The sequence below is a fragment of the Aotus nancymaae genome, unplaced genomic scaffold (genome assembly GCF_030222135.1).
Source record: "Aotus nancymaae isolate 86718 unplaced genomic scaffold, 86718_ANA_hifiasm-v0.15.2.pri h1tg000040l, whole genome shotgun sequence".
Classification (NCBI taxonomy): Eukaryota; Metazoa; Chordata; class Mammalia; order Primates; family Aotidae; genus Aotus; species Aotus nancymaae.
Window position 1 is genome coordinate 87,232,007 of NW_026988454.1, and position 7,331 is coordinate 87,239,337.

The 7,331-nt window shown below is 38.7% G+C and overlaps 1 pseudogene; it reads left to right on the top strand.

Moving 5' to 3' along the window:
- The first annotated feature begins 1,231 nt into the window (after nucleotides 1-1,231).
- LOC135268482 (5S ribosomal RNA) lies at nucleotides 1,232-1,349 on the top strand (annotated as a pseudogene).
- Nucleotides 1,350-7,331: the final 5,982 nt, after the last annotated feature.

The following is a 7,331-nucleotide window of genomic DNA, read 5'->3' on the forward strand; positions in this document are numbered from 1 at the left end:
TCTTTAGAAAGAGTAACAGAGAGCTGTCTTGTCGCTGAAGGAGATGGAGCTTGGCTTTGGAAGACTGGCAGAGCTGCTTTTCCTTAGGAGCTCTAGCTGCTACTGCAGCAGCTCCAGGAAGGCTCTGTCACTAGGAACAAGAGCTACCACTAACTGAATTAGTCCCCAGGAGCCTGGCACTGCTGCTGACAAGTACTGCCAAGATGTTCAGCAGTGGTATGCCCCTGGGACCCTGTTGACTACACACAACAATGGAGGCTTACAAAGAGGGAACTAAGAAAATCCAAAGATTTGGAAGTGTCTGACCCTTTCTTCCCTTTATGGCTTCATTTGCAAAGAAGAGTTTCAGGCCAAATCTCCATGCAATATCCAGGAGGGGACAAAAAACTGTGCTCTATCAATACACTCCCATTGAGGAGGGCCAATAATCATTTCTCACCAAGAAAGTAGGAGGTCAGAAAATGGATGAGGAATCAAGCCAGTTTAGAGGATGGATCTAGAATCTGTTCTTCAGGCTTCTAGGGAATTATCTGAATCTTTTATCTGAAACAAATGCAAGAGTTTTCTTTCCAAATGCTTGGTAAAAATAGTGATGATGATGTTCATTTGTATGCATTTACATGCAACCGAAGCATCGCTTTTATTATAATACCTTCGCAATAACTAATGAGAACATGTTAGGTGATGCTAAATAAAATAAATTTTCCCCAAGACTGGGAACAGAATTTCTGGTTCAAATCTCAGGTATATCACCAAGTAGCTTTTCTCTGAGGCTCAATTTTGTTTTCTAAAATTAAAGCGGTAGAAGCAGAGGTTCTCAAGGTCACTCCCAGCTCTAGCATTATCTGACTAGACCACCCAACAATAAGGTCACAGATAAGAAAGCCAAGGTTTTCTCTCTTTGTTATTCCTTTTATGCCTTTGGAATCTTTGCTTATTTCCCCTGGGTATATTTCCTCCATGACAACCTTCAACTAACAGTGTCCAACACTAAGGCTTCCCCTGCTCTCAATTTTGGCAACTTACTAAGGTTTTTAAATTCTGGCACAAAGTTCCATTCCAAAACTATTACAGAGGCCATATTCTCTGAGAGGTTGAAACCCATCAGGCTTCACTTAGCCCAACTACTTTCCAGACTAAAACTAGATACATACACTTTCACAATTCAGTCCTTGAAATAATTGTCAGTTTTCCTATAAAACTATTGGCCTGTCTACAGCCATACCACCCTGAAGATGACCATACCACCTGAAGACGCCTGATCTCGACTGATCTCAGAAGCTAAGCAAGGTCAGGCCTGGTTAGTACTTGGATGGGAGACCGCCTGGGAATACCGGGTGCTGTAGGCTTTAAAATAAATAAATAAATACACAAAATGAAATAAAATAAAAACTATTGGCCCATACACAACTATTTCCTTCTTCTGATGGAGAAGGTTTGTCTTATTTCCAAAAAGTGACCGTTTCCCCAGCCAGTCATACATTCCTTTTTGTAGTTCATTTTTTTCTGACTTTCTTAATAAAAAAATTTACTTAAAACCTCTACTCGGAATTTTTTGCAGACATTTCAATCCTTTCATTTCTTTCTATAATCAATACCAATGTGTAGAAAAATGAGAATGGTAAGATATTCCTTGTTCCCCACCTCACCCCAAAATAGCCCTACATATCAAAATCACAATAAAGCTAACCTTAGGATGATATATAAGTTTCCCTTAAAAAATAAAAAGAATTGTCAGTTAGAAGTGAATTAAATATGTTTATAAGGGAGTCAAAGGTTATGGTTAAGACAAACGGATTGAAGGTAAAGTCAGATTTTTTAAGTATAAGGAATATTTACGTTAATTATTATACCTTTTCATTATACCTGAGGAGCTGTTTTATAGGCTCTTTGAGCATAAAGAGATTGAATTTGAATTCAATGACCTTCCAAACTGAGGTTTTTTTAATGCTACTCCAGAATCATTTAAAAGTGGTGTTAGCTTTCTGTTCGTGTTTGGTGAACTTTTTAAATCCAATAGCTTGATTTTAGAGTGTAACATAGAATACGCTTTCTGCTCTAAGAGTCTAAGCCTCTAGGAAATAAGATAGTATTTAAATGAACTTTTAAACCAAATAAAAAGTAGGCATTTAGGCTATGTGATTTAATCTTAATATTATATGTCAACATGAATACACAGCTTGTGATATTTAAAGTAAATATGGTTTTGTTCACATGTTGCCTGAGAAATTGAAATGAGTTGAGGTTTAGCCCAGATGTGATTTTGTATAAGGTACATTGTTCAGCAACACACAGACCTGATTAAACTGCCTGGAGCTGTCCACATGTAGGCTAAGAGGATCAGTTCTTGAGAGTTTCTTATTTCAAAAACAATGCTATAAAAGCTCAGATTCTCAGCAATGTGCCCTTAAAATGACAGATTGTTTTAAAAAGTTTGTTCAGTTAATCTATACCACTTTGGGTCCTGTTTATAAAAGTAATACATCCCCTAGACGGCGCGTGCCTGTAATCTCAGCTACTCAGGAGGCTGAGGCAGGAGAATTGCCTGAACCCAGGAGGCGGAGGTTGCGGTGAGCCGAGATCGCGCCATTGCACTCCAGCCTGGGTAACAAGAGCGAGACTCCATCTCAAAAAAAAAAAAAAAAAAAAATAGTACACTGACCTTACTAATATATAAATCATATAAATTTAAAGATATAACTAAAATACACAAAAACTACATAAACATTAAATCAAAGAAAAGCATCAAGTCCATATTCCCATCACATCCTCCATGAAGCTGATGTTAGGCTGCTATTAAAAAGTGTCATAGAATGGATGGCCTATAAACAACAGAAACTTATTTTTCACAGTTATGGAGGCTGGAGGTCTGAGAGCAGGATGCCAGCATGGTCAGGCCTTGGTGCAGGACCTTGTCCAAGATGCAGACTGCGTTTCTTGTTTTATGCTCACATAGTAAAAACAGAGAGGGGAGCCAGGCTCTCTCATGACCCTGATAAGGGTACTATCTCTTTCATGGGGTCCCTACCCTTGTAACCTCATCTAATCCTAATTACCTCCCAAAGGCCCCAATTCCTAATACCATCATATCTGGGAAGCAGGGTGTTAACATATGAATTTTGGGGGAACACAAATATCCAGTGCGTAATAAAGATCAACCAGTCACCCAAAGCCTTCATGGAATTGCTAGCACTCAATTTTTCTGAAATTGGTGAACTTTTAAAATCCAATAGCTTGATTTTAGAGTATAACATAGAATAGTCTTTCTGATTTAAGAGTCTAAGCCTCCAGGAAACAAGATAGTATCTAAATGAACTTTTAAAAGTCACCCAAAGCCTTCATGGAATTGCTCTCAATTTTTCTGAAATTTGTAAATAACAGTTTGTATGAAATAGGAATATGAGTGGCAGGTGAATAATTTAAATTAGTTGCTGAGAGTACATTTTTCCAGTTGGAAGAAAATCATCATAGGATTGGATATAGGTTTTAGATAGACCTGACGTGATCTTTTCTGTTTATGACCAAAAGAAAAAAAAAAAGATACTCAAGTTTGAAGATCCCCTAAGAGTTGCAGAAGGGGGATCAGCTAAGTGATGAGCCAGGAGTGCCCACACAGGTAGCTCTGATGCGGGTGATGCTCCTGTGACGCAACTGGCAAGAGAAAGTGGGAGTGAGCCTAAAAGAAGTATTCTGGTAGGTCATAGATAGCCAATGGCCCAAGGCTTTTCAAAACCTGGAAAACTCATAAGCAAAATAAATGAAAGGTCTTCCTGCGGCTTTAAAATCAAAACAAAGCGGTAACAGTTGAGGTTACTAGGCAATGCTACTAACTTATACCTCACTTTTATAATTCCTTTGAATCTTAAACTAAAACATGATAACTTCTTTAAATGGTTTTGTGGGTATTAAATGAAATCATGTATGTAAAAGACCTGGACCTGATGACTACTCAAGTGCCAGTTCACTTCATAGTCTCTTTCCTGCCTTCTCAGGGCTTGAAAGTAGATCTCATTTAAATGATGAAAAGGTGTTTAAAGAATTAAAATAGAGCCTACTAGACTAGCTGCCTGAAGCTTGTGTCAAAGTGTGCTATTCAAATGGAAAACTTGCTGGATTTTCCTTTACAATACCACGAACGTATTTACATTTGCTCTCTCTACTTCCTTGATTTTCGTGTCTTCCTCCTAGAAGTGCTCTAAGCTGGCTAACGAATGTCACCAGTGATCTCCTCCTTTCCAAATTCAACATATATTTTGGAGTGCTGTGCAGCATTGGACACTTGGTGCTCCCTCCTGCTTCCATTTCTGTTGTTTTCAGGTTTGCTTCTACCTCCTTCCATCTTCCTCTTCTTGGTTTCTCCTTTAAATGTCAATGCTCCCCAGAGCTCTGCAGTCATTTTCTTATACCCTCATGACTCTCTCCAAACCCTCAACTTCAACTACAATCTATCCTTTTTTTTTTTGAGATGGAGTCTCACTCTGTCGCCCAGCCTGGAATGCAGTGGCACAATCTTGGCTCACGGCAACCTCTGCCTTTAGGGTTCAAGTGATTCTCCTGCCTCAGCCTCCCAAGTAGCTGGGATTACAGGCATGCACCAACCATGCCTGGCTAATTTTTTTGTATTTTTAGTGGAGATGGGGTTTCACCATGTTGATCAGGCTGGTCTCGAACTTCTGACCTCAAATGATCTGCCCACCTCGGCCTCCCAAAGTGCTGGGGTTACAGGAGTGAGCCACTGTACCTGGCCTACAATCTACAGATATTCTTATCATATATCACCATTCATACTGTCTGTTCCAAGCTATAGCTTATAAATCCAACTGCCGAATGAAGTCTGAGATCAGGTCAGTTGCAACTGAATGTCCCAAACACATCTCAAAGTAAACATATCCCCAAACATCCCAAATCTCCTTTTCTCCCATAGTACATTGCTGATGCCTCATCCTAACATTTGTCACACTGTACTGCTGGGGTTATTTCATTGAAGACACGGACTATTTCTTATTCAATTTAAAATTCCTAGCCCCTGGCAAAGCACTGCCACACAGTAGGCATCTGCTAAACATGAGTGAGGAAGTAAAAGTCTTGTGACACTGTTGGACTGAACCTGACACAGAGCATATCTGCTCTGCCTGGAGTGTTTTCTTCTTTCCTTGGCTCTATAGTTTGTCTGGGTTATGTTTTGGTTGCTGGGTTGCTGTGTTTTTAACTTTCTGATTGTTGCTAGGTAATTCCCTTGGGACTCTCCTGGTTGCTATGCTTTACATGCTGTGAGATTTCCATTTGTAACTAAATGGTCACAGTTTTTTTATCAGCCTCTGGCATGGAAGAGGGCCTCAGAGAAGCTCAAGTGCAACCACACACATATTTGTGGACAGTAACAAGCAGGAAGGGAGTTTGGCAGGAGTTCCCTTATCTCTGCCCAGAGCTATCCCTCGTGTCTCATTTCACCGTCTGCTTCCTCAAAAAAGATCTCACTTTCTCACAATTCAACACACCCGTGTGAATGTTTATTCTACTAGTAATGGATCTATAAACTTATAAAATAAGGTTTATTAACCTCAAAATAAAAATGAGAGGGTTGAAGCTTTTTTCTCTAGCTTTTGTGGGATAAAGTCTTTTGGTAATTTTTCTGTTAACTTTAAAACATTTTATAGCTAAAACATTTTATAGCTAAAATATTTTAACTATAAAAAATTTTTATAGCTGACCTTTTCTAAAAAAATTGAAGATTTCTATTGAAATCAGATTTGGAAGGAGATGTCTAGTTTATTTGCCTTTTATAAACATGTTACAGTAAACTTCCTTTATCTAGAAGTGTTGGGAACTGAAGTATTCAGATTAATCAAATACCCTAATTAATCCAAGAACATTTCCTAAGTATTTCTCAACACTATCCTGGACATTGAGATGAAATTAGAAGAAGAATTTTACAATACTGTTGGGAGTGAGGCGAAATCTAAGACATGTGTAGTAATTTGTGGACAACTTAAGACAATAGTAGCAAATCAAATAAATCCTTAAATGAGCCCTTGAGGCTGACAAAAATATGACGATGTTCCTCTAGGCAACTTGATCTCCTGTTCTCCAAAATGATGACTCAAGCCTTCTTCACTCTCCTCAAGCTGCTGATTCTCTACTGTGGTGTCACTGCCACAGCCACTGACTTCACCTACTTTTCTACCCCCTCACCCACTCTCAGAGGGTGACCTTAACTCCTACTTCACATGAAAGAATAAAACACAGAAGCCCTCAGAAATGTCCTCAACTTCTTAAAACCAAATATATCAGCTTACACCCATCCCTTTCGATCCATTCAGATATAATAAAGGAACTGTCCCTTTCCTGTGTAAGGCCAATCCTTCCAGTGTTGTAGATCCTCCTTCTCCTTTCCTTCTCAGAATTCTTAAACAGGACTAAATATTCTTTCTCACTTTTATAGACTCATCCCCCTCTATCAGAACTTCCCACAGTTTTTAAACATCTTCAAGACTTTCACTGAAAAACTACTCAACTCAACTCTCATTCTCCTGCTGATATGATGCTATCTTTATTTCCCTCTTCAAAGATATGTTTTCTGGAAAACTTCTGTCTACACTTGCATCTCCACTTTGTCAACCCTGATTCACTCATCAACCCAATCTGGCTTCTTCCCCATCACTCCACCAAAAAAGCTCTTGCAAATGTGACTGATGTGTTCTATGTTACCAACAGGCGTTTCTCAGACAGCTTCAATTATAACCTACATGATAATTCACAGATCTATTTATTTGTGAGAAGTGACCCAACTCTGAAGCCAGATTCCCCACATTTGAGTCATAGCTCTACCTACTACTTAATACCTGTATGTCTCAAGGAAGGAAGTTATTGAACCCCTCTATGCCTTGATAATAAAAATGTAAATAATAAGTAATAACCTCAAATGCCTGTAGATATCCAGTGGATTAATTCTCTCATACATATATATAAATATATTGAAATAGCACCTAGAAATTGCTATTATATATCTAGCTGAAATCTCTCTTATGAACCTCAGACTCACATATGAAATTTCATACTGGACATTTCCACTTAGACATGTCAAAGGTACTATATTAGTTTTCTACTGCTGCTAAAACAAATTACCACAAACTTGAGGTTTAGAACAACCTCAAGTTATTATCTTATAGTTCTGTAGGTTAAAAGTTTGACAAAGGTCTCACTGGACTAAAATCAAGGTCCAAGGTGCTAGTAGAGCTGTTTTCCTTTCTGGAGGCTCAAAGGGAAAATCTGTTTTCTTGCTTTTGCCAGCTTCTACAGGTCACCTGCATGCCTTGAGTTATGGTCCCCTT